This window comes from Mastigoproctus giganteus, chromosome 11 (assembly GCF_048544385.1).
Source record: "Mastigoproctus giganteus isolate SK-2022 chromosome 11, ASM4854438v1, whole genome shotgun sequence".
In the NCBI taxonomy this organism is placed as follows: domain Eukaryota; kingdom Metazoa; phylum Arthropoda; class Arachnida; order Uropygi; family Thelyphonidae; genus Mastigoproctus; species Mastigoproctus giganteus.
The window spans coordinates 92,911,914-92,921,273 of record NC_143585.1 but is presented as its reverse complement, the minus strand read 5'-3'; positions in this window follow the sequence as shown (position 1 = coordinate 92,921,273).

Below are 9,360 nucleotides of genomic sequence, written 5' to 3'. Positions count from 1 at the left end.
CTATCTGCACTGCTCAGAAAACTTCATATCTGCCTGCACAATTACCCCCAGGTCTATTTCATTCTCCACTACCCTGAGTGTAAATGTACCAGTTGGTACATTTCTCTGGGGTTACTGCTACCCATATGCAGTAATTTGCATTTATCAATGTTAAACTTCAGTTGCCACTTCTCAGCTCATCTACCCAGCTTTTCCAGATCCTGTTGCAGCTGCATGCTGTCATTACTGTTATTAACAACCCTGCCAATGTATCATCTGCAAACTTGGACATTAAGCCTGATCAATATCATTGATAAATATACAAAACAATAATGGGCCCAACACTGAACTCTGAAGGAACACTACTAATAACATTAGTTGACGTAGAGCAGTATCCATTGATTACCACTCTGTCTTCTCCCACTCAACCATCCTTTTATCCATTGTAGCAACTTGCCCTTAATGCTATACTGCTCCAATTTGTACAGTAATCTTCCATGTGCAACAGTATTAAAAGCTTTCCTGAAATCCAAGTATATGATATGAAAATTATTTTTTGCATATCCTTTGTGACCACATCATAGTACCCAATCAAATTGGTCAGACAAGACCTCCCTGACAAACTCATGCTGTGTCTGAATTATTACTGCTGTCTTGTCTAGATGATCCCGCAGTGCTTCTTTAACCAGTGACTCTATTATTTTCCGTGGAACAGGAGTCAAACTAACAGGTCTGTAATTACTCCTGTCACCCTTTGATCCCCCTTTGTGAATTGAAGATACATTTGCACATCTCCAGTTTATATGGACTTCCTCAGAGTCCAAGGATGCTCTCATAATTATGGCTAAGGGTTTGCTTACTTCCTTTGCCACAACTCGATAGATCCCATCTACCCCAGGTGCCTTTCTTATGTTTAACTTCAATTTCTCCTCCACTTTGCTCTCGGTTATTACAAAATCATTTAACTCCCTGTTAGAGTTTGATAAACTTCTGGCCCTTTCCTCCTTGAATAACTCATGTATGAATGTAGATGCAAAATACTCATTTAGTTTGGCAGCTATCTGAAAATGATCTTCTACAATCAAATCATTCGTAACAAATGGACCAATCTGATTCATCACTTTCCTTTTAGAGTTTATATAAGTAAAGAAGTCTTTGCTGTTTTTCTTTGCATCCTTTGCCAAATATTTTTCATAATCTGCCTTCACTTGCCTAACCTACTTTGTGACTTGATTACAATCTAGCTTGTATCTACCATAGGCTTCTGTGTCGCCTGACAATTTATGTGCATCCCATGCATTTTTCTTCTCTGCCATGAGTCTCATTAGTGCATCTGGCGCCTCCGTAGCCGGGTGGGCAGGAGCAGCAGTGTGTAGCACACGCTTCTTGATTAGCCCGGGGGTTCGAGCACATGCCCACCAAATACGGAGGATGCGGAAAGGTCAAGGAATGACCACCGCATATCCCCAGAGCAATATGGCCTTAGTTGCTAATGCTCCTAAAAACCAAATAACAACAACAAATAACAATTAGTTCATCTGACATCCATTTAGGCCTAAACCTTGAACAATATTTCTTAGTGGTAAGTAAAGCCTAGTAGCTTCCAAGATAAATTCTTTGAATGCTTCCCATTTTGAATTTGCTGTTGGTAACATCATCAGTTGGTCCCACTGTATAGACCCTAAAACATATCTGAGAACACTGTAGTCACCTTTACAAAAGCAAAAACCCTTCCCTTTACCCCTGATGGTAGTTACATCTTTAAGTAAATCCCACATCAATACACTGTGATCACTGCCTCCTAGCAGTTCCTTTATCTGTAAATTCTTAATGCAGAATAATCATTGCTGATAATCAGATTGTGAGTGTTACTTCCTCTTGTTGCCTCTCTAACATGCTGCTGTAGAAAACAATTATCCAATAAATCCACAAAAGCCTTGCTAGTGTGCCACAAGTTCCAGTCTATATCTGGGAAGTTAAAAACCAATCCACAAGTTCCAGTCTATATCTGGGAAGTTAAAATCCCCCATTATAAGACACTGATTTCTAACTGATTTACTGGCCTGCTCTATTTCTCTGTATAATTGTTCATTGTACTTATCAAAGTCATTAGTCTTATAACAAACTCCTACCCTCATTTTTGCTTTCCCAGTGCTTTTTGCTTTCCAGTGCGCAACAGTATCAAAAGCTTTTCTGAAATCCAGTATAATGATATCAAAATTATTTTTTGCATCCAGTTCAAAAAATATTTTTTTGAGGTTATTTATTTAAGGTAAGTAATTAGTAATGGCCACATGGTGTAAGAAAGCCTATGGTTTATGCTGCACCAGCCAAAAAAAAAAAACAAACAAACAAAAAAAAAAAAAAATAATAATAAAATAAAACAACAAAAAATACATAAAATAAAAGAATAGGAATAAAAAACAAATTAATAAATAATAATAAGAAGAAAATTAAAAAAAATTAAAAAAATAAAAAATTAATAAGAGAAAAACAAATGGACAAACTATGCATTTTAATCCTCCCTTAGGTAATTATCTTGCTCACCTTTGAATTTCTCAGACTGTCAGTCTCTATCACCGATGTAGGTAACTTATTCCAGTAATTTATAACTCGCTGGGTAAATTAAAACTTCCTGCAATCCAGTCTAAACAACTCCCCCTGTAACTTGAAATTATGCCCCTAGTTCTAGAATCATTTATAACCGTGAAAATTTCATCCTTATTCATTATGGTTATGCCTCTCAGAGCCTTAAACACCTCAATCAAGTCTCCTCTGAGGTGCCTAGTTTCTAATCTTTGCAACCCACATATTCGAAGTCTTTCCTCATATGGACGCCCTTTTGCTGATCTCACCAGGCGAGTTACCCGTCTTTGGACCCTTTCAAGAAGAATGTCTTTCTTTAGGTGCGGTCTCCATACTTGAACACAGTATTCCAAGTGTGGTCCAACAATAGCCTTACATAATGAGTTTATGAAGTCCTTATCTCTACTAGCGATTGTTCGATTAATCATCGATAGGATAATATGGGTCCTCCTTGCAACCAGTCTACAATGCTTGGAGAACTTCATATCTGACCATGTTGTAATACCCAAGTTCCTTTCCCACTACCACTTTAGTTCAACTCCATCAAGTGTATTAGTTAATTTGGGGTTACTGTTCTCCAGGTGCAATACTTTACACTTAAAGATAAAGGATTAAAGCATAGCTGCCATTTTTCAGACTATCTCTGAAGTCTATCTAGGTCATTCTGAAGAAAAGAATGACCTAGATAGACTTCAGAGATGTTAAAGAATTTCATTAACGACTCTACCAATCTTTACATCATCTGCAAATTTAGACCTCACACCCTCTATCCCTTCATCGATATCATTTATGAAAATCAAAAACAACAATGGTCCTAATACTGATCCTTGGGGAACCCCACTTCTTACACCGACCCAATATGATTAATAACCAGTGCTATTTTTGGGACGGTACAGTGACGTGTGACATTTGGAATGCAGTGCACTTCGAAATTTGTAATATTCCATAAATTTTTTTTCACATGTTTACCTACTATTGAAATAAGCATAAAATTATTTAACTAAATTTGCATTTTTTACTGTCTATTGTTAAGATATTTCAATATAAAACTGTATAACATTTTTATAATTCTAAATTACTCAGTCGGACCTCTGTTTAACAAAGTCCTTTTATAGCGAATTATTTTGACTTCCCCTTGGAAGTTACATTTAAAATACTTTCCGTTGAGCAAAGAAAATTTTCGTATAGCGAACGGATTAGGAGAGAATTAACTCGGTACGCACTGTTCGCATTTCTGGCCTTCTGGCAATTAAGGTAATAGTGCTGCTGCACGAATTAAGAGAGCTAACGCATTCTACAACTTAGTGGTGCCTGGTAAAACCTATCCGACCACCTGTCTCACATACGGAGGAGTCACACTAGTCAAGAGTCAGCAGATCAAGGTGTATTCCCAATGGGCTCTGACCCACCTTCTATTGTACTGGCGTCCAACCTTTTCCCGTACAGGGGCCATATTCAAAAAAATTCAAAGTTGTATTTTTTTCGCGGACCGCACTGAGTGATTAGAGAAAAAATAGTGTGCTACATTTTCCATATCTTGTTGCATGTAAAAGTAAAATTGAAAATATTCGAAAATTTTATTAAGTACAATACACAATTACATTTAGTGAATATTTACATTTAATGAGAATTTTTTTGATAATTAACAAAATTTAAAATGCTGTTTTAGTTCACTTTCCTCGTGGGCCGTAGGTTGGACACCTCTGTGAATCAACTATAAGTGCCCCGTTCGAGAATTAGAAAAGTGATTTTCTTTTACCCTGACAAATAATCATCTGTTTCGTGGAAGTGTGTTATCCACATTTTTCAATAAATTTTCCCTATCTCTGTTTACATGGTCACAGTACCTGAATATCCGAATGACACCGACATTTTGGACAGTTTCGAAAAAAGAAAAGAAAAAATTCAAATTTAAGAACTAGTGACAATACTGATGACGAGAGACGGAAAACGAGGACAATGAAGGTATTAATCCTTCTAAGCATGAATTGTTGGCATTTGGTGAAAGCAAAGTTAGAAAATTGTCAATTAGGTTACAGTTAAATGAAAGGGATGCAATTTGTGGATTTCGGGGATACCTATTTGATAAGGTTTCCCAAGAATTGAAGAACGCTCTGAGTACGATACCAATTTCATCGAGTGAATGTGAATGAGGATTTTCACTACTGTTTCTTAAAATTGTAGGCCCGCCACTGACCTGCTTTGATCCAGCAAAATATGTCGATTCATGGCTGCATCGGAAACATCATTCAGCAACCGACACACAAAGTGGAAGAAAAGAAGTCGGCATAGGACAGGGGTCAGCAACCTGCGGCTCGCGAGCCGCATGCAGCTCTTTTAACACGTAACTGCAGTTCTTTAACTTTACAGCTCGCATGAAGCACAATTTAAAATGGAGTTAGAGGACTTAAAATTCAAGGACATGTGGAGTGCAAGACTAAAATGCCTTAAAACTGAAATTGAGGATTTGGGGAGCCAAAAGGCTGTCCTTTTTCTACACAAATGGACGGTGATAGATTAGTTTAAAATGCAGACCAAATTGCATTTGATTCGTGGAGTAGCTTACTGGACCCGTATATAAATTTGAAAATATTTGCGTTTGGGCTTCTCAGTTTTTGGTTTGACGTATTTCTGTGAGCAAATATTTTTGAACATGAACTATATTAAAAATAAATCAAGAAACCGTTGTCTGAACAATGCAAGCATGTTTAAAGCTCAGCATGTTTAATTACAACATACTCGCATGATGTTGAGAGACTCGCTGAAGAAGTTCATCAACAAAAGTCACATTAATTTGTACCTAATTGGATGTTGTTACGTTTTTTCAGTTTAAATAAATAATATTTCAAAATATATATATTTTTTTAATAAACACCTTTCCACTCTTCCATTTCTTAAACTCTTGCCTCTCCCCTCCTCCTCCCAGCTTGAACTGAGGTGCAGCTCTTCGGATTCTTTCTTTTTTTTTTTTTTTTTTAATTAGATCAAAAATGGCTCTTCACTCAAAAAATGTTGCTGACCCCTGGCATAGGATGTCGGTGAGAACTTAATAAAAATTTGGTATATTCTACAAAAACTTTATTATGAAATTATTTTTACTTATATTATTATTTTTTACTTATTTTACTCACATTTTACTTATTTTTTTATATACTTGAATTTATGCTTAATAAACTGTTATTATACTTAATTTGTTGTTCTTATTCTAAAAACATTATTACTAAAGTAACAATATCAGAAAAAAATTTTTTTAGAGTACTTTTCATGTACTTTTAATTTTCAATTTTTCCTGATAGCAAAGAATGAGTACTGGTACCTATTTTTTTTACAAAAAAAGCACTGGGAATAACCATTTATCACAACCCTCTGCCTCCTACCCTGAAGCCACCCTGTTATCCAGTTAAGGATTTTCCCTGTGATTCCAACCTGCTCCAGCTTATAAAGTAACCACTCATGTGGGACTGAGTCGAATACTTTGCTGAAATCCAAATAAACAACAATATTGAACTTATTCCCTAAGTCCAGCTCTTGAGTGACCCTATCAAAATAGCTAACCAGATTAGTTAAACATGATTTTCCCTTTACAAAACCATGCTGAGTATCATTCAGAATTCCATTTCTATCTAAGTGATCCTGAATTCCACCCTTGATCATAGTCTCCATGATTTCCCCTACTACTGAAGTTACTACCGGCTGGTAATTTCTCACTTCACTCAATCCAATCCAACTCAATACAATCCAACGGAATCACTCCCAAGTCCAGTTTGATATCATATACTTGGATTAGTCCCAGAACAAACTCCTACCTTCATTTTTGTTTTTCCATTGCTTATGTCACACCAAACTGACTCGACATTGCATCCATTTATGTCAACTGGATGCACTTCTTTAGATTTTATGTGTTTCTTAACTAACAGCATAATCCCTCCTCCCTTCCTATCCTGTCTATCCTTTCTGTACGCATCGTACTCTCGAAATTCCAATTCTGCATCCCTTATATCTGAGTGACACCATGTCTCTGATATCCCAACAGTATCTGCCTTGGATATCTTAACGAGCACTTCAAATTCATCAAATTTATTTACTATTCCCCTAGCGTTGGTGTACATGCAAGTATACATGCAAATGTTCTTACTCTTAGTTACTCTAACACAGCCCATGTATTTACTTGTTTCATGACTCCCAGCAGTTCCTGATATCCCCAGTAACTTGCTTTCCGGGCTGCTGTTCATTCCAATAGAAGCAGTGCAAGAGTCATTTCCACCTCTGCCTGCTGCTACTGTTAATTCATTATTCTGTGAATCCCCCTAAGCTAGCAGTTTTCTGACCCATCTAACATTGCATTGATAGCAGCAGCAAATATTCTTGCACCCTTTCTATTTAAGTGTATCCCATCCCCGTAGAAGCAGTCTCTCCTGTTAACAAGCACAGACCACGCTGAGAAAAATTCTACCCCTTTGAGCCCTGCACAATTTCTCTAGTGCCGAATTGATTGACAAGGCTCTGATCATATGCTCCCTCCTGTCATTTTTGGACAGAATTGCAGACACTTTCAAATTTAACCCTAACTCGCAACTTTTTTTCAACATTTATTTGCTAAGTAAATCTGCAGATTTACTTAGCAAGTACAGGTCAGTGCCATTAGTGTCATCATGTACAATGATATCACCTTTTGTGCCCTTAAAATATATCTGCTCTACAACATCATCAACTTTTGCCCCTGGCAGAGATCCCCTGGTCCTATTCCACTTATCCTTTTTGCACAATATATTTCCCATTTCTCTGACAATTGAGTCACCAACAATAACTAGCTCCTGTGGGACCAGCACATTCTTCCCTGAACATTACTGCTATGTTTCCTGGTGCATAAGAGTGAGCTGAGCTCTGGCATTGAGTTTTGTAGCTGAGAGCTTGATGGGCCTCCCATTTCACTTCCTTCAAGGGCATCCACCTAACTCTTCAAGCTCTCATAGATGCCCATCAGAATGCTGAGTTGGGTGTCTATGAGAAGGCACTTAATTTCTTCACATTCTCTGCACCTAGCACACACACACAAAGACATCCTCCATGGCTAGATCATGTCCTGTTCGAGAGAGATCTGCAAACATGTCGCATTTTGCACTTTTTTTAGACTGTGATGAGAATCGTCCCCTTTGGTTATCCCACGAACCACAGCACTTTTGCTACTTTGCACGCATTGCTTTGCTGCTCTACTCTGGGGAATGATTTCCGTTTAAATACAATTTAATTAACAATAAAAATTAAAAGTATTTATAAATTTAATTGATTAATTGCCAATACTATATTAAGCTAACAGATTCCCACTACAGTGCTACATATTACGCTATCTAGTTTTATGTTATACCTCACGCTATCAAGTTCGAGATATACGTAATGTGATTCTGTATCGATACTACACAGTGGCGGCAAGTTTCAAATGGTACAAGTTTTACCGATACTAAGTAATAATCCACAAAATCTCTCTCTCTAATTTCAAAATAACTAAGTATCGTAACTAGGAATATAAAGCTACTTCTAGAAAATAAATGAATATGCCAATTTAGTCAAAGTCAAAAGATCTCAATGCCAGTTCATTCTTCCTAGGAGACACTTAAAAACTGATCACGACATGTGTGAACTACAATCCTATATCAGTTCCCAACTTTGAGCCTTCACTAGCATTGCAGACAACTCAGGCAATGAAATGTTTGAGCCTTCACTAGCATTGCATTTGTACACAAGGGGCATTGCTTAGTGCAGCGTTTCTCAAACTGTGTTCTGCGGAACACAAGTGATCTAATAAATAAATAAATAAATTTTGCATATTTGTAGCGTACACCACTTTTGTATCATTATAATATTTAACATAATTTTTTTTTCGGTTATTAATATACTGACATAGACTAATAATAGACCGTGGAACAATTTATTTTGGCGTGCTTTGCATAGAGGTAATGACATCTACGAAAAAGTAGCAATGTAGTGATCTGATATGCCATTCATATGTGATTTAGCCTGGAGTACACGGGTTGAGGGAGAGGGGGAAGCAAACCGATATCATAACTAAATTCACTTCCTTGTATAAATTTTTTTTGATAATATTAGTATTTCAAAATATCATTATTAAAATAAATGACCATGAATTTGTGGTTGAAAAAAGGAACGTTAAAACGAGAAGCAAAGTACTTCTAGTAGTGCAACTGTGGTCGATGAAAATGAACACACTTCAAAATGAGGATGAACAATCGCAGCCTTTTGTTCCCCAAAAATCCGAATTGATAAAACAGGGACCAACTAATAAAAGACCAAAACGAAAGTATGATGACAGTTATTTGAATTGTGGCTTTACATGTGTTGGAAATAAAGATGCTCCTGATGAACAGTTGTTGTATGTAATAAAATATTAGCAAACAATTCTTTGGCTCCCACTAAACTTGTGTTCCGTAAGTGTTCTGTGAATACATTTGTGAGATGAAAAGTGTTCCATGACTAAAAAAGTTTGAGAAACGCTGGCATGCATGTTTCCGATTGTTTTTAAATTTTTATATCAGTATAATTAATGCATCCTGACAGTTAGGCACAATTTATGTAAAGGCATGTATATCACAATTCTCATTTTACTTTTAAAAAACTTTCCACGATTTCTGATAATTATTTAATTTAACATTCCTAAGAATAGGTGCACTATAGCCACAGCAGCATGTGTGCCATTAAACACACACACACACACACACACATGATTTCTGATTTTTTTGGATAATAACTGATCTGCATTAAATATTTTCTGATTTATGA